The 26,636-nt window shown below is 37.6% G+C and overlaps 1 protein-coding gene across 5 annotated transcripts in view; it reads left to right on the top strand.

Annotated features, from left to right (window-relative positions):
- Positions 1 to 2,333: 2,333 nt before the first annotated feature.
- CCSER1 (coiled-coil serine rich protein 1) overlaps positions 2,334 to 26,636 on the top strand; it is a 1,345,367-nt gene continuing 1,321,064 nt past the window's right edge. For 4 of the 5 annotated variants that reach the window (XM_040478447.1, XM_040478431.1, XM_040478454.1 and 1 more), the window contains exon 1: positions 2,334 to 2,775. The gene's annotated coding sequence lies outside the window, so the exon portion shown is untranslated. Of the gene's footprint in view, positions 2,776 to 3,070; positions 3,187 to 26,636 lie in introns of those variants that run through there. The other variant, XM_040478439.1, reaches the window with a different exon arrangement.

The raw sequence follows: 26,636 nt of genomic DNA, 5'->3' as shown, positions 1-26,636 counted from the left end.
TTTTTTTTTTTTTTTTTTTTTTTTTTTTTTTTTTTTTTGTCTATTTGCAGCTTGTAAAAAGAAACATATCTTTACTGGCTAACTGTAAATGTTCAGACCAGGAATACGTCTTCTGCAGAATTTTCTTTTGCAGTGATAGCAGGATTCATTTCATAAGGACTTTGGAGAAAAGTTTCCTAACATTTTTCATTCATGAGTCCAAGTATTTAAGACTTTGAAAATCCTTGTTTAACTCTAAAAAATAAATTTTGTAATCCCTTCTTGCACTGGAAAAAGTAGGAGGGAGGTAGAAGGAAAATGCCACAGGGTTTAGATCAGCTTATTTCGTAATTATCAAAAGCTAAGAAACTATTAAGTCTTCCAACTAAACCAGGTGTTCTGAATAGGAGGTGGAATGGACAGTAGAGTAGGGACAACTTAGGTTGAGCTCCAGCTGTATCAATTAACCTGTATGTTACCTAATGTTAACTACCTCCCCTCCCCAAACCTGACTTTCCTGGTCTGTAAGACTAAGGAAATTATAATTTCACAGGGCACACACACATTAAATCTCAACATCCTTTGTTAGTACATCCATTTTCCAGGTTTAATCAAAGGAGCTAAAATGTCCTGTATTTATATGTTATTGATGTATTTATCCACTGGTCCCAACCTTGCTTGATTATACGCTTAAGCCACTTTTAATGGACTTTATCAGGCTCTAAACTCTTTATATGAGACAGGGAAAAACTTTAGGGAGGGAAAATCAGAGTGAAGAAGGTAAAATGGAGAATAAAGGGGAACCTGAGTGGCTCAGTCGGTTAAACGTCTAACTTGAGCTCAGGTCATGATATCATGGCTCTTGTGTTTGAGCCCCGCGTGGGGCTCTGTGCTGACAGCTCAGAGCCTGGAGTTTGCATCAGATTCTCTCCCTCTCTCTCTGCCCCTCCCCTCACTCTCTTAAAGATAAATAAACATTAACAAAAATTAAAAAAAATACAATGGAAAATATATAATGGACAAGCATTTGACAAAAACTTGAGGACATAGCAATGGCCATGAGCTACTGATAGAGACTGAGTTGTCAACCTTTCCACCACCCTCTAGCCCCCTATCTTTTGTCACATTTATGAGAAAAAGGATTTTCCATAGCTGTCACTCCAAATCAGAGCTGTATCCATGCCAAAATACACATTATACTCATTCAAAAAGCACACCTTGCTTTTATAACCCAATATATTCATATTTCAGCAGATTGTGGCCAGTTAGATTATTTAGATTACTAGAAGCTCTTTCTCAATACAGTACTGCATGAGATCACAAAGTGTTCAGCAGTCCAGTTAGGGAGGTAATGTCAGGTGTACATACTTAACACTGGAGATGTATCATCTGTCTACATGCCAACAGAATGGGTTAAAAAATGTTTCCTACACACACACATGCGCACACAGTTAAATACACTTCATCTGCTGTATTGTCTGCCAGACATAAATATATAGGAGTGGAGATAAAGAGGGGCATGGATGGGAAAGAGTTCAGGACCCAGTGCAAACCCAAAAGGAAATGAAGCAATACAATGGGAGAAAGAATCTGGAGAAATAAATCAGGTAAGCAATAGCACCATGCATCTGAAGTCTTCCCCATCTATAAACCGGAAAATTTTCTCTAGGGGCCATCAGTCAAATGATATCAAAATGGTAGCTGGTTCTGTTTGTAATTCCCGTGTGTCCATGACCTTAGGTGTAGGAACACAAGTACCACTCCAGGTCACAGTCCCAATGCTTTCATTATCCTACAGAAGAACTGAGTACTGTCAATAATGGTTCCTGGGAAGTGTGACTTGCTTAGAGGAAAGGAGTCAGGTTTCTTTCCTTGATGCCAAGGAGTGAAGAGACGCGTCAGGATGTGAATAGGTTACCAGAGAAGGAAAAGGGGAGAAAGAACCTTATAATTTCCTCCCTGAGAGGTGGAAGAGAAAGAAGGTAACTGGTGGTCTGGAGAGAGAAAAGATACAGTGCATTTTCAGCATCCCCGAGGTCCCTTCGCACTGCCTCAGACTCCCCCTTCTCCCGATTTGAACTGCCAAAAGCACTTGGACTCACGCACAAGGATGGGCTAAGGGGAAAGCCAAGTCAGCGCGGTCGGAAAAGGCTTCCCTTAAAATGAAAACTCAGCAACGGGCCAGCCGTGGGTGTGCGCGCGTTAATGTATGAGTATGCGTGCGTGGTAACCAGCAGACGCAGTTGGCTGGGCGCCGCCCTCAAAGCCCCCTCCCCGCTCAGCGTTCCCCCCGCCCCACCAATCCCTCCCTATAAAGGCCGCGCTCGCCGCCGCCCTCCTCGCAGTCGGGGAGCGCGGCCTGCCGTGGAGGTGGCCCCGGCGCTCCCCACACAGTCACACTCCGCGCACTCACACACTTGGAAGCGCCTCCCCACGTCCCTCCCCTGCCCTCCTCTGGCTCTGCTCTTCTCTCTCTCACCGCAAATAGTCGCCGACCGACTGCCAATCCGTCTCTCTCTCTCTCTCCCTCTCCCTCTCTCTCTCTCTCTCTCAACAACATGACTGACTGGGAAGCGGTGGCTCAGGCAGAGCAGCTCTGCTGGCGCAGGCAGGAGAAGGAGGATTATTAAAAAAACACAGCTCGACTCTGCAACTGGAGTGGAGAGAAGGAGCCCAACAGCCGAGAGGGGAGGGAGGGCAGAGGAGGGGGACCAGGAAAGACACCCCCGTGCCCCGAAGACACACATTCCTGAGTGCCCAGGAGGAGCCTTAACAAGCGGCGCGGAGCCCTTCAAGGTAGTAACGCCCTCGGTGCCCCCGCGCCCGGAGGGTCGCGTGTTGCGTCGCTGCTGCGCTGGGGCCAGCCCCCGGCGGACGCGGGGTGACTGCCGGGCAGGTGACCGCGCCGTGCCCGGGGCCGCCCTGGAGCAGCCCCCGCCCAGGCCCGGGGCGCCGGCGGCTGGCCCGGCGTGCGCGGCGCGGAGACCTGGCCTTGCAGGCAGGGTGGGCGGGGGGCGGACGGGCTAGCTAGCTGGCGGCCCGCGACTCCTCGCGCGCTGCGTGGCCTTTTCCTCCGCGCTCCTGAGCGTTCTGCTCCGGGTGGCGGCGGCCGCCGCTCCGGGGCGATGCAGAGCGCGGCCGGCCGAAGAAGCAAGAGTTGGCGCAGGTTCCGGGCCGCTCCCCTCCCTCGCCGCTCGCGTCCCGCAGGTAGGGGCGGTCGGCCAGCGCTGGCTCCCCGGGCTGCGGGCGCCGGGGCGGGGGCGGCGCCGTAGAGGGGGTTGGGGGGCGGGCGGGGAGCTCGGGGGCTCCCGGCGGAGCCGCAGTGCCGGAGCCGGGACCGCCTCTCGCCTCTGCCTGCGTGTCCTCAGGCGCCGGCTTCCTGGCTTGGAGGCGAGACCTTCCCCAGCGGAGGCAGGAACGGCAGCGACTTAGTGTGAACAAATCGCTTTGTGGTGGCGCGTCAAGGGCTGCGGGGAGGGGTGTGTGTTTGTGTGTATGTGTATGTGTGTGTGTGTGTGTGTGTGTGTGTGTGTGTGTGTGTGCGTGCGTGTGCGCGCGCGCGCCCATTCGTGTGTGTTCGCGCTCCTGACTAATCAATGCTTTGGCTCACCTGAAAAGATAATCAGCCTTCAGGTGAAACCCTTGGGCCCCCTCAGCTTTTGGCTTGTGTCCCAGGGATTCGTACAGGCGGTGCCATCAAGGGGTAGGGTTGCGCGATAGGGTGACGGAGGGATTTGTGAATGGTGCTTCTCTGCGCGTGGAGGCTGAGCTTGCTGATGTAAAGGAGGAGGTATCCAGAGTGAGAAGAAAGGCTATTTATGGCAAAGAGTTGTGAAATTTCTCGGGGTTTCCTTTAGAGTATCCTGAGCCTCTTTCTCCCTACCCCCTTCTCTCTCCTCTTCCTCCCTCTGTCGTTTCTTCCATTTGTCCTCTTCTTTCTTAGAAGCAGTTCTGCTTTTTTTCCCACTCTCGTGGGACTTGGAATATGAAGTGAAGTCAGAAATCACTTGTTTTTTTACAGTTAGAAAAAAAAAATGTTTCTTAGAAGTCCGATCTCTGGGCCTTTAATGTTCTTACGTACTTGTTCTCCACTTGTCTTATCTCTTAAGGCCATCACTAGGACCCACAAGACACAAAGTACCTACTTGGTTTCAACAGCTTTCATTTTTCGTATCTTTACAGTTGAATGCCTTCCCACTGAAATGTAACACATTTTCTCCATGTCTACCCTTAAGAAAGGCTATTCAAAATAATGCTCACACATTTTACTGTAAAGCTGGTTTTATTAAAAGCCTTGGAAAGGAAAGAGAAGCAGACACCTAGGTGAGTTTATATCGATCACTACTGACTAAGGACTACCTATTTAGAAAATACCTAAAATATTATGAATCTAGACGGCAACACAATTTGTTTCGGTTTCTTTTTCTATTTGCTTTATAATCAGTAGAGATTCCAAAGACGTAACTTGAAGCTTAGAGAGGACTTGGAACAGTATCTACCAATAATGCTTTAGCAAATTTATGTTTGTTTTTAGAAGTAGGAACCTGTGCTTTCATTGAACCTAAGACTGGGTCATGACAGAGAGTAGGACAGTAGGGTATCTTTACCATTTTAAATTGCGATGTTTCTAAGCGCCTGCCAAGCCCAGTGTTTTTAAAACATTGAAATTCCAACCACTCCTTCATTAATTTCACAGAGAAGAAAGAGTAGTTAAGTGGTCAACCTATTGTCAGAGTGATTTGTCTTCATTTGATATTAATTAAGGAGCTTCTTATTTTGATGGAAACATGCCAACTGTTGTTGGTTGTTGTTGTTGCTACGTGTGAAAGTAGCTTTCCTTAACAGTCCTGTTCATTTTGAAAACAAAGCAGAGTTAAGGATTTGTTATTTTAATTTAGTTAGATTCCTGTTGGTTTAAAATACATTTTTGCAGTGCCTCGCTGGCTCAGTGCCAGTCCATAGAGCATGTGACTTTTGATCTGGGCGGGGGATCTCTACCCCATGTTGGGTATAGAGATTACTTCAAAAATAAATATACTTTCAACATTGGAATCTGTGCAGTTTTATATTTGACATTAGAACGTAGACTGAGTGCCCTATTCTGAGGTTTGCTACCTTAACTTTCCTGAATCACTGGAATGATATGGTAGAAATGATGGGGAATTTTAAAATGTACTTGATGAATTATATTACTACAATCATTAAAAAGTTATGAATATTTTGTTCTTTGATGCTGTCAGAGAATCAGCAACTGTTTATTAGTTTAATGATGTATTATTTATACTATAGAATATTAATTTACATCAAATTCATCAACATAGTACTCATAATAATTGACTTGGCTTGTGCAAGGTACTATCTAGGCATTGTGGAGGAACATCAGACTTCCTTCCTGCCCTTCAGGAGCTTACTCTCCAGTTGGGATGAGTCTGATGCACGTGTTTGAACAAACAATCCATGACAGTGAGAGATTGCATGTCTAACAAGGACTGCAGGAAATCAGAGCATGACGATAACATTTCATACTGGTTTTTTTCTGAAGGACTTCAGGGGTAGGTAAGATTTGCTTGGTCTTGGTCTTAAAGGATAAATCGGATTTATGGCTTGTCGATAAAACCGTAAGGTGTAAAATGGAAGTCTCCTAGAATTTTAGAAAACAATTCAAGACGTAAGGGGAAATAAGTTTGTTTTGAAATTGATTTATATATTGCAAAGTGGTTGGATTAGTTGTGTGAAGGGCCGGGTGAATTGGTTTTTGATGTACAACATTCTATACACTCTATTCTTGAAATCAATTGAATTTCTGTACCTAAGAGGACAACTTTTTGATTTTTTTATTGCCTTTTAATGAACAAAATGCTCAACATATACTTGTAGAGAATATTTACCATAAATATTTAAAAATACCACATCACATGAAAGTGTTGAACTTGGTATTAGTAACAAGATATCAGGTATAACCTCTTTATAGTGAGGGGTTTGAGGTACATCCTTAACCAACTCTCCTTAGGTTTGTAGTAAAGAAAAAAAGAATGAGATACGTAGAAGAACAGTTATAGTAATAGTGAGCATTCACTGAATGCTTAATATATTTTTCTTTATATAAAATATGCAATCTATTAAATGACATTTTCTGTAACACTTTTGTTTTAAAGTTATTAGGATGCACTCACATTATAGTTAATATACCTTTACATTATTTTCCATGGATATAGAGCTAGGATGTAGGGTTTGTGGGGAATAATTTTAGAATTGTAGTGATTTTAAAGATTTTTTAAACTTCTTGTAAATCGATGGTACTAATAATAGGAACAGCTCCTGTCTCTAAGCATTCTGAACTTAGTTTTTTTTTTTTTTGTATATATGTTTTTGTACAAACATAAAACTGTTTAAAATACATTTCCCCATTTTAAGAACTCAAGAGGAACCATCTGAATTGACTTTGAGCCTGTCTTTTCAATATGACACCTTAGAAGTATGTTATGGTGACAGTAAAGAAATAGTACAAATATTAGATATGACTTTCAATAGATAACAGAATAGAATTACTTTCAGATTATGTGGATTAAAAGATTTTCACATATATATTTTGTTGACAGTGACTAGATAAGAATTATTACAAAAGCGAAAAGCCTATTAAATTGCCAATTTCATATTCATGTAGGAATGGGATGATTTCCAACATAGTAACAGTACAAACTGGCCTATCTATTAATTGGTTTCTTTTGAGTTTGGTTTTAGACTATATGTCACAGGTGTATCACTTTGATAATGTAATCTCTCCTACTGAATGACTGACAGCTCCTGCATTATTTCCCTATTGGATAGTGACGAGATCTGTTTGCTTTATATTGAGAAATATTATCAGAAATATTATCTTCACTATGCAAGTGTGTCAGTTAACAATAACACATGAAATCTGAGGTGGGGAAAACAGTGAGAAAAGATGGGGAGCTTGATAAAAAACACTCTAATGAAACATTCTTCAATATGTGGCTTAAACTAAATGTAACATAAAAATATAAACCTGAACAATCTAAACTGCAATTGATATAGTACCAAGATATTGTTATCAGTTCTTATTTTTAAATCACTGCATTGCATTTTAAGTTGTTTTCATGTGGGCTGAATAAAATGGCCAAAAAAAGAAAAAAAAGAAAAAAAAGGTGGTGGTTGAAAGTTCAATAGCATCTGTGGTATGATATTATATTTTTTAAGAAAGATTTCTGCTTTGATCACTGGCAGATGCAGCTTATTTGACCAAATGCCTACCCCTCTACCTAGATTAACTTAAAATATCGCTTTTGGGGGGCGCCTGGGTGGCTCAGTCGGTTAAGCGGCCGACTTCGGCTCAGGTCACGATCTCGCGGTCCGTGGGTTCGGGCCCCGCGTCGGGCTCTGTGCTGACCGCTCGGAGCCTGGAGCCTGTTTCAGATTCTGTGTCTCCCTCTCTCTCTGCTCCTCCCCCGTTCATGCTCCGTCTCTGTCTGTATCAAAAACAAATAAACGTTAAAAAAAATTAAAAAAAAATATCGCTTTTGGTTTTCCATATATATACTGCATTAAATAATTTTTAAACTTTAATTAAGCTAAATTAAAATTTTTAACTTTAATTAAGCTAAATTAAAATTTTTGAATACTGTAACTGCTGTCTGATACCAATATAAAATTTAGAGGCCATTTAAAAGGAAACATCTTAGTATCTAATGGCAAATTTTAACCTAGAGCAGTAGTTCTCAAAAAATGCCAAACCCCAGATGATTGAATCTGAAATTCTCAGGTGGGTTCTTCAGTGTGATTCGTAAGCACTTTCAAATTTGAGAACTACTGACCCAGAGTATTTTAAATTTTTTTTTCAACATTTATTTATTTTTGCGACAGAGAGAGACAGAGCATGAACGGGGGAGGGGCAGAGAGAGAGGGAGACACAGAATCGGAAACAGGCTCCAGGCTCTGAGCCATCAGCCCAGAGCCTGACGCGGGGCTCGAACTCACAGACCGCGAGATCGTGACCTGGCTGAGGTCGGACGCTTAACCGACTGCACCACCCAGGCGCCCCTGACCTAGAGTATTTTATAGTGAAACTTGAAGTCTTTGTCTTCTGCCTGTTTTGTAGCTAAATACTTTCCTTAGCTGTTAGAGATAACTAAGGTTTAACTATTTAGATCTGAAAAGTATTACACCCTCCATCAGAAGATTTCTATCTTTATGTATATACATATGTATTTCTGTATTTAAAAAATTAAATGAGTTTCTAATTCTTGTGCATATATTTAGTGTTGATTGGGGAAACAATGTAAAAAGTGTAGAACTTGACCCTCAAGCCCTCAGGTTGGGCCTTATTTGTAGTCACAAATATATGTACAATGTACAGAGTTTGACCATTTTCGGGTTAATCTTGTTGACTCTTATTGATAGTTTTGGACTTGGACTGTAATACTCATCTTTCTCTGTAAGATAACAGCTGCACAACAATAGCATCACAAATGTGGAATGTTCTCAAAGTCTTTTTTTTTTTTTTAATTTTTTTTTTCAACGTTTATTTATTTTTGGGACAGAGAGAGACAGAGCATGAACGGGGGAGGGGCAGAGAGAGAGGGAGACACAGAATCGGAAACAGGCTCCAGGCTCTGAGCCATCAGCCCAGAGCCTGACGCGGGGCTCAAACTCACCGACTGTGAGATCGTGACCTGGCTGAAGTCGGAGGCTTAACCGACTGCGCCACCCAGGCTGTTCTCAAAGTCTTAATGCTGGAATAAATTTTAGACCACATCTCTGTTTTTTATTTCTAAGATTAAAGATATATGTATTCACATCTTATAACTCTTTTAGTATCCCTCTTTCTCTCCTCCTTCTCTCCCTCCCTCCCTGCCTCTGTCTCTTTCTCTCCCTCATCCTTTTTCTCTTTTACAGTTATGTGCTCAACCAACCCTTCCCTCAGGAAACCTTCCTTGGCCTCCTTTGCTACATCAGTTTTTCTGTTATATATTGTTTGAGTTTTGTATTCCTCTACCTTGTGGCACTTACTGCAGTATTAATTTTATGTGTATTTATGAGATTGGTTCAATATTATGTTATCAGGGATTAACACACAGTAGATGCCCAACACGTATTGGTTGGGTAAGATGTTTTGTGATTTTCCAAAGAAAGACACTTTATTTTATTTATTTATTTATTTTTTTAAAGAGACTTGGATTTTTTTTAATGCTTTATTTATTTTTGAGACAGAGACAGAGCATGAGTGGGGGAGGGGCAGAGAGAGAGGGAGACACAGAATCTGAAGCAAGCTCCAGGCTCCGAGCTGTCAGCACAGAGCCCGACGCGGGGCTCGAACTCACCGACTGTGAGATCATGACCTGAGCTGAAGTTGGGACGCTCAACTGATTGAGCCACCCAGGCGCCCCCAAAGAAAGACACTTTAAAAAAGATTTTAAAATATAGGGAGTCCTAAGACCTAGGTATATGTAGGTATTGCTTTCCTTTCTGTTTTGCAAATGATGAGTTATATTTTATTGACAACAACAATGGCTCTAATGTGCTGAGCATGTCCACATGATAAGCACTTTATATGCATTATGCCATTTATTTCTTCTAACATTATAAGTTGTTTTTGTATACGTTTTAGAGATGAGGAAACTGAGTTTTTGTCCTATGCTCTGCGAAGCTATCTAAACCAAACTGTTTTTTAAAATTTTTTAAAAGTTTAATTATTTATTATGAGAGAGAGTGAGAGAGTGGAGTAGGGGCAGGGAGACAAAATCCCAAGCAGGCCTAGTGCTATCAGTGCAGAGCCCGATACAGGGCTTGAACTCACAAAATGTGAGGCCGTGACCTGAGCTGAAATCAAGAGCTGGATGCTTAACCGACTGAGCCACCCAGGCGCCCCTAAACCAAACTATTTTTTTAATTACAATGATGTAAAAATCATGAAACCAGTAGACAGAGAATGTGATGGAGTGTATCTTCTCTTTATTCCTGATTTAACTTAGGACTCAGCACTGTCTGTGCATTACCTATGCTGTTGCCACCCTCTTCAGTGATGCTGTTGTTGCTTTTTGGGTGATTGAACAAGTGATGGAGCACTTGCAAGGCTGAAGCTCCCATCTTCTTATTGTGTTTTTCAATACCGTTATTATGTACCCTCAGTGCCATTCAGTGACGAGTCTCTTACTCCCATCTTGTCCGAATCTCCCAATTAGCTAATAAAAATTTGAGATGTAAACAAGTATAATTTGAAGACTGAGTGCCTTTATGCACTGATATTCAAACATCAGATATTCTCTATATTTGGTGATATACAGCTTATCTTCTGAAAAGGTTGACACAACTTTGAATGCCTTACTCATATTTCCTTGGAAATATGATCACAGGGTAGTATCAATTTAGTTTCTTTTGGCTTTCAGCTTGCAAATCATTTATTTAAATGTGGGTTTAATTAATGTTCAAATGTTTGTAGCAAAGGAAATATTTAAAGGCTGATTTTGTAGAAGTCCATGGACAATTAAAGAGTTGAGTTTGGTTATTCTGAAGCCCTCTTACTAGACTGACTCTAACAAAGTTAGATATTTTACAACGTGTTTTAATCAGTCAATAACATGAGTAAATGTAGATGCATACCAACATGAAGAAAAAAAATTGGTAGTTTAAATGAGTATTTCACTTACGGCCTATTTTGTAGCTTTTGTCAGAACTCGTTTCTACTGCCAGAATCATTTAATCATTAACTGAAGCCTCAGTCATGCTCTTGATTCAGGACTAATCTTTCTGTGTAGCAGGAAGATTGGCTGGTTTCTAACCCAACACTTTAGGTCTTAACATCAAGCCTCCCTTGATGCCCAGCTCTAATATGATAGCATATTTATAGTAATGCTTCTTTCTTATAACTGAAACTGAGGTCTCACTGAATATTTTTCTGTTAATGTTGATAAATTTACCCATTGTCACCATTTCTCTTAGCATTTGAGCAAGGCCTTTCTCTCAGTGGAGCCTTCTTTAAAGACTGAGATCCTGTCTCTAACACTACCTCCTTTCCTGAGTTTTGTGGGCCGGCAGACTGTCCCCAAAATATCACTTTTCCAGATCTCTAAACATTACCAGCTCTTAAAGGTATGCTTCATTTCCAATACTCACTTTTGGACTTCCATGAAGTCAATTATTTATGGCATATTGCCATGCTCCCAGATACTCATGCTGGTTGGACTTCTTAGAAGTATTTACAGCTGAGTCTCTATAGTGCCTCTATTGCACTATAGACCTTAGTGCCAGTCTATTACCAGGTTCTGACCATCACAAGACCATCACCTCATTTTACTACATGTAATCTTCCTTTACCCGGCTCTGTCTCACAATAGAGCTACCTCATTCATCATCATTGACAAGAAACATTTTGTAAATGCTTATTATGTATAAGTCACTCCATTTTAAAAATAATGCACCTCCTGGGCTTCCTAAAGTTCCTGAATAGCTTAATCTGTAATAAATGAAATACACATTCTTTCATGTCTTGTTTTGTACCCAAATGTGATGTGTATATAAAGATATGTAGAATGTACATATGAATTCTTCAGGGTTTGCCTTTTTTTCTAGTCAGTTGTTAATTTCAGTGTGATCTGACTCTTCTCCATTCTTCATAAACTTATTTGTATATGATACATTTGGGATAACAGCTGAAGAAGCATACTGCAGATGGTTTGATATGTTCTCTGATTTTCCTTATTCGTTAATCAAAACTAGCAGTATTCCTGTGTTCAAGAAGTATTCGTTAGGCTAGGTGTACTAGTACCCTTATTCAAATCTTCTAAGAGTCTTAGTGACATTATACCTTCCCTATATCAACCAAGTTCACATGAACATGTCATGTTTCATATGTTTCCATTCCCTGCAATTAACTCTTTCCTGGAAATAGTTAAATATTGTGATTCTGCTAATGAGTTATTATTGTCATATGTGTGGCTTTTCTTGTTTGTTTTGGGCAATAGCAGCAAGCAACATATCACAAAGCTATATCAGGTTTACAAATAAAACCAAACAAATGTGAATAAAGGTATGGCAGAAGTAGAGCAAATGTAGGCCTTAGCATTCTAATTCTAGGCAATTCTCTTTTAGAAACAAATTACCAATGCATTAAGTCTGACTGTATGAAATATGTTTAGTGAGTGATGTTTTGTAACACATAGTATTCACTAGGATATTCAAGAAAAGCTTGAAAGGGGGAAGCATACAGAGTATACAAAATGTCAGATGAGAAAGTTAGGAAAAGGAAGAAAATAGTTCAAGTTTAATATTAGAAATGCAGATAAGATAACATATTTACTAAAATATTTCAAAATATTTTATGGATAACAAAACTGATGGGTCTGTACATCAGGATTCCTAAATTTTCAAAGGATTTTAACTACTGGGAAGATAGCTGAAGCATCGTCATTTGACTTTGCTTTGTTAGTATTGTATCCATATGTACACAGACCCAGGAACACTAAAAGTATTCATTAATAAGTGAGCTACTTGAACATTAGTATGCACCTCCTGTAGGAGTATTTATAAAAATATAGATTACTGGGACACCTGGGTGGCTCAGTCAGTTAAGCATCTGACTTTGGCTTAGGTCATGATCTCACGCTTCATGGATTCAAACCCCACATCAGGCTCTGTGCTGACAACTCAGAGCCTGGAGCCTGCTTCAGATTCTGTCTCCCTCTCTGTCTGCCCCTCCCCCACTTACACTCTGTCTCTCTCTCTCTCAAAAATAAACGTTAAAAAAATACAGATTATGAAATTGGGCCATTAAAAAAATCATTAGAAATTTGTACATAACAAGCGTATACACTTATAGTGACATTGTTGCTAAAATTAACTTTGAGAGGTATTTCCTATAGTGTAACGCCAGGTGTAAGTGTGGTGATATTGAGGATGTACCTTCTTCATCAACACCAGTGCAGCTTCTGCAAGGATAAAGGGCTCTACAGTAGGATGGTCTAAGTTGATTAGAGGGACAGTGTAATGTGAAGCATCCCTGTGGGAATTGTGAGTGTCCCAGGTCCAAGAACTGCTTGAAACTCTGAAGCAGTGCTAATTTTTTAGTAAGAGAAGGAAAGGATTGCCACCTGTCTTATTTATGAGGGAGGAGCAATGAACCTGAGTTCATTGGATGATGATACAGAAAGCACAAAGCCCCAGAGATCTATGCAGGACATGAATGAATTAGGTATTTTAAAAGCCAAAGAGTTTTAATTTGAATATAGGGCAGATTGCTAGTTCTGAAGGTCCTCCAGTCCCTGTTCCAATGTACTGTCCTTGTCTCTCTAGTCACCTTTGTGACACGGGAGCTATCCAGGGTACTAGGCTTCCGCTGAAATCCTCTCTTGCAAAATTGTGCAAAATATTTTGTTGGTTTTGTTTTTGTTAATCCTAGAGCCTGCCTTTGCAGACCCTACCTCATTCACTTGGAGTTACTAGCCTGCCATTGTTTGGTTTATTCAAGTGGGCCCTTCAAAGCTCAGTTCAAATGTAAATTCAAGTACACCTGCTGCAGTCCTATGCAAGAAGCCTATTCTGGGTGTCAGATTTCCATTTAAAGTTTCACAATTCACTGCTTGCTTGTGTTTTATGCCTATTAGATTGTGAGCTCTGTGAGGGCAGGAATTTTGTATTTTACTGTTTTTTTCCAAGCAGCTGGTCTAAATCAGTGATATGAAGAGCCTTAGTATTGGTAAATGAATGAATACTGCTTAAGAGTGACTTAAATTTTGTCCATCTATGTGAACTACTTCCTGTTCTAGCCACTATCCAGGCTCACTTTGAATATTGCTCATCATAGCTTTTTCATTGACTGAATATTTGTTCTTAACTTGGAATTGAGTAACTTAAAATGGCTAAAAGTCTTGGGGGAAAAAATAAAAGGACTGGGAGAACTCTAGTAAGTATGGTCATATATGCCACAGGGGATTAGCAAGGTTTAAGGAAGCAAGTAACAAAGGCTGATAAAGAGAATGGGGTCAAAGGAGACTCTGGTTTGTCACTTCCTGAAACCACAATCCAAAACATCCACTCCACATTTACTTTCCAAGGCCCTGGAATATGGAATCTCCTCTCACATCCCATAGCCTAGATCTATATTTTGAAATGTCTGAAAATCTGAGGCCACATGAAGGTGACAGAATTCTTTTATTCAGTAAACAGATGTTATTAGGACCTGTGTATATATTGGTTAATGAGATGTGTATAGTTTCTCTCCTCCTGAAGCTTACAGTTTAGTTCCCAGTTACAGTACCCATAATACCCTTGGTCCATGCTGAGAATGGAAGTTAGTAGACTTCTTTTCTTTTTTTTGTAGCCACCCTAGTGATCTCCTGGACTGCCATAAAGAGTAAGTGTACTTGTTTCCATTACTCCACTCCTGCACATAGCATTGCTGTGAATGTCCCATCACGTCAGTAAATGACTACATCACTTTGAAAAACTTTTATTTAACTTAAGACATCCTGTCACTGGTTTTTGTAATGACTTGCTGCTGATCACTTTACATGATGTTGGTAAATTATGTGCCTGTATATATCTTCCCTCATAAGAATATTTCAAGGATAGTTTAGGTACCAGTTTTTCCTTTGGTCAGAAATTTCCTGTATTTCAAGGCCATGAACCATAGGAAATGGTTGTGTGGTCTATTCATAGAGGAAAAAACAAACAAATAAACAAACAAAACCCCTAAAATCACCTGCATGATTAAAATAAATTTATAAAGACAGATCCCACTTTATAGTTCTGTCTTTCATGTTTTTGGAATATATATACTATCCTATATGTCATGTGTTTCTCTTTCTCCCCCTCCCCCCGCCACCTATTGTCAGAAGGAATGTTTCAGTTATGAAGCAGTAAAAGAAAAACTACATTTCTTAGTGATTTCTTTCCCCCTTGGGAACCTAGTTACAGAACTCACAGAAATATTATAGATTCAAAATAACTTAGATTTATTTTTAAAACCTTTTAAAAATGTTTTATTTTTGAGAGAGAAAGGGAGGGAGGGAGGGAGGGGGAAGGGCAGAGAGAGGGAGACACAGAATCTGAAGCAGGTTCCAGGCTCTGAGCTGTCAGCACAGAGCCAGACTTGGGGCTTGAACTCATGAACTGGCTGAGGTTATGACCTGAGCTGAAGTCAGACACTTAACTGACTGAGCCACCCAGGGCCTCCTAAAATAACTTAGATTTAAAAGAATGGATTTAAAAGTGTTAAAAGAAAAACAAAATTGAGTAAAGCAACAGTTTTCTGGACCCACCCTAAATAAACTCATAGTTTGGAAAATTAATAATTTCTTTGCTGAATATTTAGAATTATGCTAAATAATATGATCATCATTAATTTTATGGATTGAAGACCACTACAGCCATTTTTTTTAGTAATACTAGAGATGAAATATTCCTATAAAAAGTATTTTAATCTATAAGAAAAGCTGCCTTAAAACCATTTCAGGAGTGAGTATGATGTGTGCTCATGGTTAGTTGCTTTATAATGAAACTGTTAGGAGAAAGGGATAGCAATCATGCAAATCATTTGTATTGTGTAAGTGCCACCACAGGAATCCTCAGCACTCATTCAAGACTAGGACTCCTTGGTAACCAAAAGTGGTGATTGCTTCCGATTTAGAGTATGGTCAGGAAAAGATGCTGTGGTTACATTCTTCTTCTTCAATAAAAGAAGGTGATGAAGTTCACATCCCCATCAAAACCAGTTTAAGAGTCTGTACAAATATTCCTGAATTAAAAATTTTTTACTAGAATTTTTTGACATTAAGCCAAAACACTTGCATCAATCTTTGTTAAGTATGTGTATGTATAGAGTAATGTAATTTCTTATAATGGGATCTGTCTTTATAAATTTCTTTTAATAATGCAGGTGAATTTAGTTTTTTTTTTTTTTAAGAGGGAGAGGTTAGTCATTGCTTTGCAAAACAAACAAACCAACAAACAAAACCAAAAACAACCCACCAAACAAAGCAAACCCCTAAAACACCAGAACCAATAGTGCATATACCTGTGTCATTTATCTGCAATAAGATTTATTTTAAAGAATTAGCTCATGTGATTGTAGAGACTGGAAAATATGAAGTCTGTAAGGCAGGCCAGCAGGCTAGGAACTCAAGTAGCATTTCTATGTTATAGTTTGAGGTAGAATTTTTTTTTTCTCGAAGAAGCTTCAGTTGTTGCTTTTAAGACTTCAGCTGATTGGGTGAGACCATGCACATTTTTGAAGGCATTCTGCTTTACTTAAAGTCAAATGGTTGTAGATATTAATCACGTCTAAAAAAATATTTTCACAGCAACATCTAAACTAGTATTTGACAAAACAGCTGGGTACCCTAGCTAAGCCAAAATGACACATACAGTTTAGCCATCACAGAGCAGGAGGGATGTTATGTTAAAAAGCCCTTTCTGGTTTATATGATAAGTTGATGTAGTATACATGCTTTCCTTTGGCCAGAGATACTTTACCATTGATCAAATATTGGCATTTGTAGACAGAGGTCATCATTCATTTGTTCCTTATTAATTTTGTAATTATTTATAAAGGATGTCTTACGTGCAAGAGGCGATGCCAAGCAGTTGAATACTTTAAAGAAAATGAATGATGGAGGCTGTATATTTTAAGTGTGTTAAATTTTAGTGGAAGAGTCACATGTATATTAGATGCTTGTGTGATAAGTAAATTTGAAGAGTGAAACTACTTTTCAACCTTGTCAATTGAGTGTCAGTTTCCCCATGAGCAACCTAAAACAAAATCCATGTCGGGTTAATATGCCAAGTTATTATGCTTATTAATTTAAGGATGACTCATATGTAAAATTGGATTATGAAAGGTATGCTTGCTCACTGCAGGTCAATTTCATTTAGACAATGTTGGCTATACATAGATTCATTTTAGCACATTAGAAGATTTGCATTTGTACTCAACTTGTGCAAAGATGATTCAGTATATACTGAAACAGGTCTGACAAGTGGACTGTCATGATTTATTGGCCATCTTACTCTTCATGTAGCATAGAGCAATAAACATTTTCTTTACTGTCCCTAAATGAGTGTTTCTCCTGGTGCTTTCTCATTTCAAAACTGCATTTTGTTTCTATTTCCTTCTTCAATGAATGTGAACTTGTCTGCTTGGCTTTTCAGCCCTCTGTAAACTCACCACACCTTGCTAATCCAAACATAGATCTTCCACTTTGTTAAGGTCAAGTAACTTAGAGCACCCTCACACAGCATATGCATTTAATCCTTTCTGTTTATGCAAATCTCAGCTGTCATTACAGGTCTCCTCCATGAAACCTTCCATGACGACTTTAACCTGCCTGGGGAGTTTCCTTTGCTACAGTCTGAGGTGTGAGCAGTATCTAGTTGGCACCAGAAAATTAAGTACAGTCTGTTCTGCTACAATGCATTTTCTGTAGTATGAATTAGCTCCTACATGATGGGTAAATATGGGAATTATGTTACTAAAATGTTGGAGTTGGTTCATGTGTGATTTTTTTTTCATAGTGTATTCATATTTATCTTTACCAAGTAATTATAACTGAATGCCAAGTGTATACTAATGCAGGCACATGCAAAATACAATAGAGGGATATCCTTCTCACAAATCTACTTTCATCTTTTTTTTCTAAAAAGGGAAGAAGTTTATGCATTTCCTGTAGTATTTTTTTTATTAGGAACTTTACATATCCTTTCATAAAATATTTTTATAAAAAAACTGTTATGGTTTTGTTAAGAACTTTGTGTCATAAGTTGCATAGATTTTGGGTGTTTCTGCCAAGCCCTATTTTTGGGGATATAAGCTCTGTTACTGTCTAGTTTTTCAGAATGAAAGAACACATATGTTGCAAAGCAGGAGTTGAACCATTTTGCTTCTCAATATTTATTGAACATCCACTCTGTGCCAGACACTAGTACCAATGTTGGATCTTTGAACAATGAACAGGGTTCACTTTTGAGTACAAAAGAGACTTAGCAAAAATCCTGTAAGATGGTGTTTTTATCGCTTAGCTCAGTAGGTGAGGATGACGAGAGACAAAAAAAGTAACTGTGACCTTTGTCATGTTCCTCCCTCTGCCTGGAATGCTCTTCCATTCCTGCTTTATTTACCCAGTGTCTTCCCAAACTTCATGTCTCAACTCAAACATCACTAATTTATATTATTCTAAGCTCTTAGCTTCTCTTCTTTTTTCTTTCTCTTTTTTCTTTCTTTCTTTCTTTCTTTCTTTCTTTCTTTCTTTCTTTCTTTCTTTCTTTCTTTCTTTCTTTCTTTCTTTCTTTCTTTCACAGCATGAATCAGGGAGAGAGGGACAGAAAGAATCTTAGGGGAGAAGGGAGAATCCACACTCAGCGTGGAGTTCAATCCCAGGACCCTGGGATCATCACCTAAGCCAAAACCAAGAGTCAGATGTTCAACCTTTCAACCAACTGAGCCACCCAGGCGCCCCTATACACTTTTCTTTCATAGCACTTAAGATAGCTGTAATTTTATAATTATTTCCTTTTCTTAGACTATAAGTTCTATGAGAACGGAGATCATGTTTCTTTTTTCCCATCATTGTATTCTCATTTTCCGGCAAGACGTAAACATACGCAAATACATATACACACATACAGCAGGTATTACTATATATTATAAATTCAGTCTATAATCTCATTTCTATATGTTTAGCAAGTAGGTTTTAGTGAGTTTTAGTTGCATGAATGAATGAAAGGATAAATGAAATTTTCCTTTCCTTCATTTTTTTTTAACAACTAAACTTTGAGTATTCCCAGAATGAGTCAGTTTTTTTTTTTTTCTTTCTATCCATATCACTTTTGTTAGCCCACATTTCCTGGTAGTGTGTGAATTTGTGGAACTTTGTGGTTTTTATATTTGTTTTATAAATTTTTATTACATCCATTATAGACAGCAAAGTATATTAGGCCCTAGAATTTGTGTCTATCTCTTACAGAAATCAAAAATTTAAAAAAAAAAAAAGCACAAAATCTGAAAGTGTAGAGAAGAACGTATAGAATGGCATTTTTATTAGCTTTGAGTAGAGAAAGATAACTTGCACAAGGTTCTAAAAGCAAAAACCTAAAAGAAGTAATTGACAATTTTTGAGGAAACTATTGATATATTTTTTTTTTAAATTTTTTTGAACGTTTATTTATTTTTGGGACAGAGAGAGACAGAGCATGAACAGGGGAGGGGCAGAGAGAGAGGGAGACACAGAATCTGAAACAGGCTCCAGGCTCTGAGCCATCAGCCCAGAGCCTGACGCGGGGCTCGAACTCGCGGACCGCGAGATCGTGACCTGGCTGAAGTCGGACGCTTAACCGACTACGCCACCCAGGCGCCCCTGATATTAAAAAATTAAAATTAAGAATATCTGAGCATCAAAGGCAAGTAACAGATAAGAAGAAAATATTTGCAATAAATATAACTAGTTAAGTACCCAGAATATATAAGGAAAGCCAATAACCCAACAATAGTAGGACCACCTGCCCAATAGAAAAAAAATAGATTAAAATATATGAACTGGAATCTCATAAGAGAGGAAACTCTCTGGAAAATAAACATGAAAATATACTCAATCTTATTAATAGGTAAATGCACATTAAAATGGTGGAATGTTGTTTCATAGCACTCATAATGACAAAAGAAAAAGTTTGACACTACTGAGTTTTGGTGGGGCAGAGTATTTTTATATTTAGAATATATACAATTATATTATAATATATACAAATATATACAATAGAATATATATAATTTCTTGTGAAATTGTAAATCATTATAAAATCCTCTTGGTAACATGTAGTAAAGTTGACTATATGAAGAATCAGTGGTCAAGCAGTTCTAGTCTTAGGTTTTACATTAAAGAAAATTTTGTACTTATGCACCAGAATACGTGAATATACATTAAATACAGTTTTAAAGACTTCAATGCAGCATTTTTAAAAATAGTGAATAAGTGGTAGCAATTTTAATGACTTCACAAAAAAACATTTATTAGAGTTTAAAACCATTTATATTAGTCTTAAACATGCAAATCAAAATTACATATTGTGTATAAATATATAATATGTATAAAAATGCATGTGGATAAAAATTCATGTTGTGTACCAAATCTTTGGAAGAAATTTCTTCTGGGGAGGGAGGAAAAAATCAGATTGGAAAGGAGTTGTATTAGCTGCTAAATTTAATATAAAATAAAAGGACATTCATTTTATAGAGGAATAAACTGAGGCTCAGAGAGGTTGTGAATTGTCCACAATCACTCACCCTGAGCTGTGCCTTAGTTCCCATGTTTGCTTTTGGCTTGCTGACATCCTTAATACATGTGAGGGAACTGTAAATTCTTTTCAAACTGAATCCTCCCAAACTGTGTACCCATTGCTTATAGGACTACTTTGGCAGTGAGGCTGTAAGATATCCTTTTTTAAAGTGGAAGGTAGAAAATACTTGTCAGGTTGTTCCATCTCTTGTTTTTTTTGCTCTGAAACTTGACAGTTGTGATTTAGATTTTGAAATTTTACTTTAGTATAGCTCACAGCTTCCGTGAACTTGCTCCCACACTTTTCCTGGTGAAGCTATTGCTAGGTGATGTTCACAGTTCTGTTAGGGCAAACTTATTGTGGAAGGCTACCCTTAGTATTGATGGAATTCTAATTTCAAGCCTTGTGGATGACACCATGTTGTTGCCCATTTAATATGACTTGTAGGTGGCTAGGTTATTTTAAGTGAAACATCATTATGTCAGGTACATGTGGATCACTGTTTACCTCTTGTGACATTCATCCCACTACCAACTGTTAATAATTACTTTACTGCCACTGCCTTGGATAGAAGTTAGAAGTGTTTGTGAATGTGGACTCCGATTTAGTGAATGCGCATAGCGAAGCTGCTGAGGAAAAGCTTAAGTAGTGAGGAAAAAGCAGTGATGAAATAGTAGAATATAATTATAACCTGCATATCTAGTTATCATTTAGGGCATGAAATGCCAACTGGATTCTTAGGTGATCTTGGCTATTTGGAGTGCTTAGAGAATACAATTTCTCACATAGGATTTTTATACTTTCTGTACACCACAATTAAATGCAACCAATTTCAGAAATTCAGACTTGTAATTACTAAGTAGTATGCCTGTGGAAAAATTTCATTCAAAGTATTTTCTTCTAAGGCTTAGTTTCCCTTTGTGAATTCAAATGTTCTATTTATTCATTTTGATCAGTTACATACTTTTTTGTATCATCCAATAAATAAGCTGTTATTATCTAACATAATAAAAATCAGCCAAAGGGGTCAGCTCATCCAAATTTATTACTACTTGAGTAATATTTCTACAAAGTTTTAGAACCATTATTACATTTCTTTTAGTAAATCTGTTCACACTATGTATAATTTTGACAAGAAACGACTGGCCAATAAACTTCCAGTTATCAAGTAATAGACATACATTAAAAAATAATTTTATTTGCTTTCTAGATGACATTTGAAATGCTAATCCTACCCTTTTGTTACCTTCTACCTTTAAAATATTCTGGCCTCGTAGTCCCCAATTAGATTTCAAACCAAAATCTGAGAGTAGAGCATCTTTCCAATTTAACAAACAAAATGCATCATTTTTTATGCATAGGGTAACTCCAAGTAAGTGAATGTAGACTGCCACATAATCAAAATAACACTTAAATAATTAAAGAGTTACATTAGAAAATAAAATTAGGAAGGGCAAGAGAAATAATAACTGTACTTCGATGTTATATGTTCTTGCCTTTAACATAAAAGTTCATTGCTGTACTCTCTTCAATATTATGCTCTGCCCTCATATTTAAATTCACATTGTCCGTAGACTTGGGCTGACTCTGTATTTAGCATCTCAGTATCCATTGAGCTAACAGTGATTTTATTTTTTAAAATCATAATCTGTGGTTTTAGGAACTGATTACTAATGTCTAAACTTTTAGAGGGATATGATCTGTATGCAGTCATTGTTTTAAAGATGATATAGATGTTTCATGATCTGACTAAATTATTTTCTATTTGTGAAGTGTCTCATAATCAAAAACTTTATTTTGCATTTGCCATGTCTTCATCCTTTGGAAAATTTTACCTCTGGAGCTCACGCTTATCATTCTTGGTTAATATGTACAATAAAAATAAAATTCTACAGATTATAAAAATGAAAAATATGACCAGAGTTTTCATATTAGGATGATACATACAATCATAGGCATTTCATAGGATGCATTTTTTTTCTTGTAACATTGACAAATGATGAAAGAAGTCACAGATTTCTTGAAATAATCTGTGAACCACTATTATATAGCTTTGTAGTTGGCATTTGTTGAAAGCTAACTGGTATTAGGCATCCAGGAAGCAACATTCTTACCCCCTCAAGACTTACACAGAAAATAAATTTTCAGTGAGAAAAATGTTTCAAAGTAAAATATCCACCTAAAGTAGTGAACAAGAACAAGTGAGATAAATACTGTTATTCTTTTGATATATAATTCTGTACTCTCCTCATTTTTTGAATTCTTGTATTTCTAGTTTTTTGAAAAATGGAACCAAATTTATATAGCACAGATGTAGAATTTTAATCTACAGTGTAAGAGTAGAAGATTAGAAGAATATTTCAATATGTGAAGTGTCTTTAAATTTTTATAGAGTGTAAAATAATACTTTTTTTAATAATACTTTTCCTATATTATGTTTTTTCTCATGTATGAATTTAATAAATGTAGAGGACATGCTTTGGAGATTTTTTCTTTTATTCTTAAAATCATTTGTCTTATAAAATTACTACCTGATTTCTCCTGGAAAAACAGTTACCATCATTCTGATTCCTGGTAACTTTGGTTTGGCAGCTTGTACTTGGTTCAAAGAATAGATCACCAGAAAGATCTGAGTCAAATAATAAAAGAGGGAGGTAGTGTTGGAAGATTTAGATTAGTATTGATAATTTGTTAACTTTTGTTAGTGAAATTGGCTAAATCAGTATAACTTCATATCAGCCAATTTTGAGGTTACCAAATAATGTTCATGAGATATCTTCATAGTTGGTGATTATTTATCCAAAGAGTAATATGTCTGCCAGAACAGCATGCTTTGGAAAGTATTTCACTAGATGATCAATTTTCCTTACCTTCGGGATGTGGCATCGCTGTGGCCATTCTGTCATGTATTTGACTTGTCAAATCTGCATTAATGCTGCTATTAATCTCTAACAACACACACAAATTTTTCCTTTTTTTTTTAATTTTTTTTTTCAACGTTTATTTATTTTTGGGACAGAGAGAGACAGAGCATGAACGGGGGAGGGGCAGAGAGAGAGGGAGACACAGAATCTGAAACAGGCTCCAGGCTCTGAGCCATCAGCCCAGAGCCTGACGCGGGGCTCGAACTCCCGGACCGCGAGATCGTGACCTGGCTGAAGTCGGACGCTTAACCGACTGCGCCACCCAGGCGCCTACAAATTTTTCCTTTTAAGACACTAACATATCCTTGTAAAAGTAATGTATAAAATTAAATACTCATTTTCATGATCTCAAGTTATGAAGTTAAAACATAGTGTTTCTTTTGATTATCTTTAGATTATTACTTCTATTTTGTTATTTTATTAATTTAGTTCTATTCAGAGATTTATTTATTTGCTACTTTATTTTCAAAACTTGTTTAAAAGTTTAAAACATTTAACAGCTTTTGAGTACTTTTTACATGCAGAGCACAGTGCTGAGGGCTCCACTTTCATGGTCTTATTTTATTCTCAGAACAACATTGTGAGATAGGTTGTTTTTAACTCTCATATCTGTAAAAATGGAGGCACAGAAAAATTAATATGTCAATGACTGCTTAGCTTGTGTGTGCTGGAATAAGATGTAATTTCATTTGATCTTATTTAACTGCTTATATCAAAGCGTTCCACTGTTAAAGGAACTTTACAAGCCAGAAATTATTTGTGGTTTATTAAAATAATAATATCTGTACCTAATGCCTAGGCATCTAATACCTATAGATATGAAAGTAATATTGGCCACCTGAAACTAGTGTAATATTGTGTGTCGACTATACTTCAATTAAAAAAAGAAAAAGAAAGGGGGAAAAAAGTAATGTTGGCAGTATTCAAGCACCTAAGAGGCTACTGTAGTTATTCAGAATAATTATTCTGAAAAATAATTTTATTAAATACATACCTCAAACTAGTAGTAATTGAAGAATTCAATGTATTGTGGAAGCAAAAGAGTTAAAATCCTAGAAAATCTCCTTGAGAAAATTATTTCACATTTGAAAGTGATAGATACATCAGTAAACAAACTTTTAAAATGATTGATTAATTGATTTATAAGTAGTCTCCACACACAGCACAGAGCCCAATGAGGGGCTTGAACTCATGACCTTGAGATCAAGACTTGAACTGAGATCAAGAGTCAGACTCTTAACCCACTAAGCCATGCAGTTGCCCCAAATTTTGTGTTTATATTGGAAAACAGAAATGCCATTCCATTGGCTATGTTAATGTGACTTTATTAAAAGAAAAAAATAGTATTGCTTAAGATTTTGACCTTATGTAAGTTAGAATGTGATTAATTTTGAACCAGATAATTTAGTAGAAGGTTGTTTCAAGAGGGAGTTTTAGTAATTTAACTTTTTGAATTAACAGGCACTTTTTGTATGTTGAGAAAATTAATGGTCCTTCTTTTTTCCCCCAAATAAACTTGGTGTATAAACAAAATAAAAATAGTGTTTGTAAGTTTCACTAGTTTGTAGATCTCCTGGAGTGTCCATGGATTTACTTTGAAAAACCCAGTACTAGTCTCTTATACATATTCAGTCAGAATAAAAAAAAATTACAAATCTTTTGCATGGTTAGTATACTTGGGTTGACCACATAGTTAAAAAAAAAAAAAGTACAATGGAATGCATAGAAAATGTAGATTTTACAGTGCAGTGTTGATACAGATGTGCTTCTGGTCATGGAGTAAAGGGTTTTTTAATCAGAGAGATAGGGACGTATCTACCTACAGTAAACAGCCACAACCACAACATTTCTCAGGAGAGGTTTTAGGCTATGATCGACTTTTCCATTTGAGCCTCTATCTCATTTGAGCCTTACAGTAGGACAGGTATTTTGATTTTGATTTTGTTTTTACAGTAGACATACTTGAGGATTGGAAATATATTTCCTGTGATCTCACTTTTACTTATTTATTTAATTTTTATTTTTGAGGGAGAGAGACAGAGTGTGAGCGGGGAAGGGGCAGAGAGAGAGAGAGAGAGGGAGACACAGAATCTGAAGCAGGCTCCATCCAGGCTCTGAACTGTCAGCTGTCAGCGTAGAGCCCCGTGCCCAACATCCGAAGTCAGCGTTCAACCCTCAGAGCCACCCAGGTGCTCCACCTGTGATCTCACTTTTCATTAGTGCCTCTGGCTTTATCTAAACTGTTCTTTTCTCTGTCACATTCTTTTGTGCTATGAACCAGGACCTCTAACAGAAACTCCTCTGTATGTCTGCTTTGCCCCATTAGGGCATAAGAATAGGCATATTGTCTTTTGATTTCTTGACACCTTTCCAGATGTTTTGTTTTACACATAGATCATATCCTTGATAAAATATGTAAGTAACGAAATGTATTTTAGAATGTGAAAGGTATATTGATTGAAAACAATTTTTCTTAATGTTTATTTATTTTTGAGAGAGAGACAGAGTATGAGCAGGGGAGGGGCAGAGAGAGAGGGAGACACAGAAACTGAAGTAGAAACTGAACTGTCAGCACAGAACCTGATGATGGGGTCAAACTCACAAACTGCGAGATCATGATCTGAGCCGAAGTCAGACATTTAACGGACCAAGCTACCTAGACACCCCAAGTTATTTTGATTTTGTAAGAACTTTATCTTTGCTTCTTATGGCATCTATTTCAGAAATCCAGTGATAGTTATAACTAACTGCAGGTAATAGCTAATAGGATTTAGGATTCAACAGCCAGTTTTAAGAATTTTACACATACCCAGTCCTCACAATAACCTGATGGAGTAGGTGATGTTTTCCTTATTTTACAGATGAGGGCATTGAGGGGTTAGAGATGTGAAGTAAATAGCCCATGTTCATACAGACAGTAGTAGAGCAGGGCTTAATCTGTGAGGTAAGGCACATAATCTGGGCTTTTAACTACTTTGTTGTCTAGACATGGAGCCTAACTATAGGTTTTCTTCATAAACATTTGCATATTTTTTTATTATTATAAGGCCATGCCATTTGGTGCCCCTTTCAAAAAATAGTGGGACTCTGATATTGGTGAAATTGTGTACTTCTATTTCATTTGTACCTAAAGAGTACCCTTGACCTTCATTTTGGAGGTAGTGCTATTAACCCAGTATAAAGTAAGAAATAACTTAGAGCAAGTGAATTAGTAGATACATGTCTGATGTTCCTTTTAGTGTAGCCCAGCATTTAGTAATCCTAAAAAAATGTGTCCATATTTGGCAAAGAGAAGTAACTAATTGAAATTGTAAATAAATTCGGGAATAACTTTGTTCTCTATTTGACAATTTTAGAAATGCTGTTTATAATCAACTGAACAATGAAATATGTTTAGATAATTTTTTAAAATCAGAAATAGGCTTGTTCTTCGCTGAAATTTTTATTATGAGAAAC

This window comes from Herpailurus yagouaroundi, unplaced genomic scaffold (genome assembly GCF_014898765.1).
Source record: "Herpailurus yagouaroundi ecotype Mexico unplaced genomic scaffold, PumYag 28, whole genome shotgun sequence".
NCBI classification, from domain to species: domain Eukaryota; kingdom Metazoa; phylum Chordata; class Mammalia; order Carnivora; family Felidae; genus Herpailurus; species Herpailurus yagouaroundi.
The sequence above is the reverse complement of the archived record's forward strand: the minus strand, read 5'-3'. Positions and strand labels throughout refer to the sequence as shown.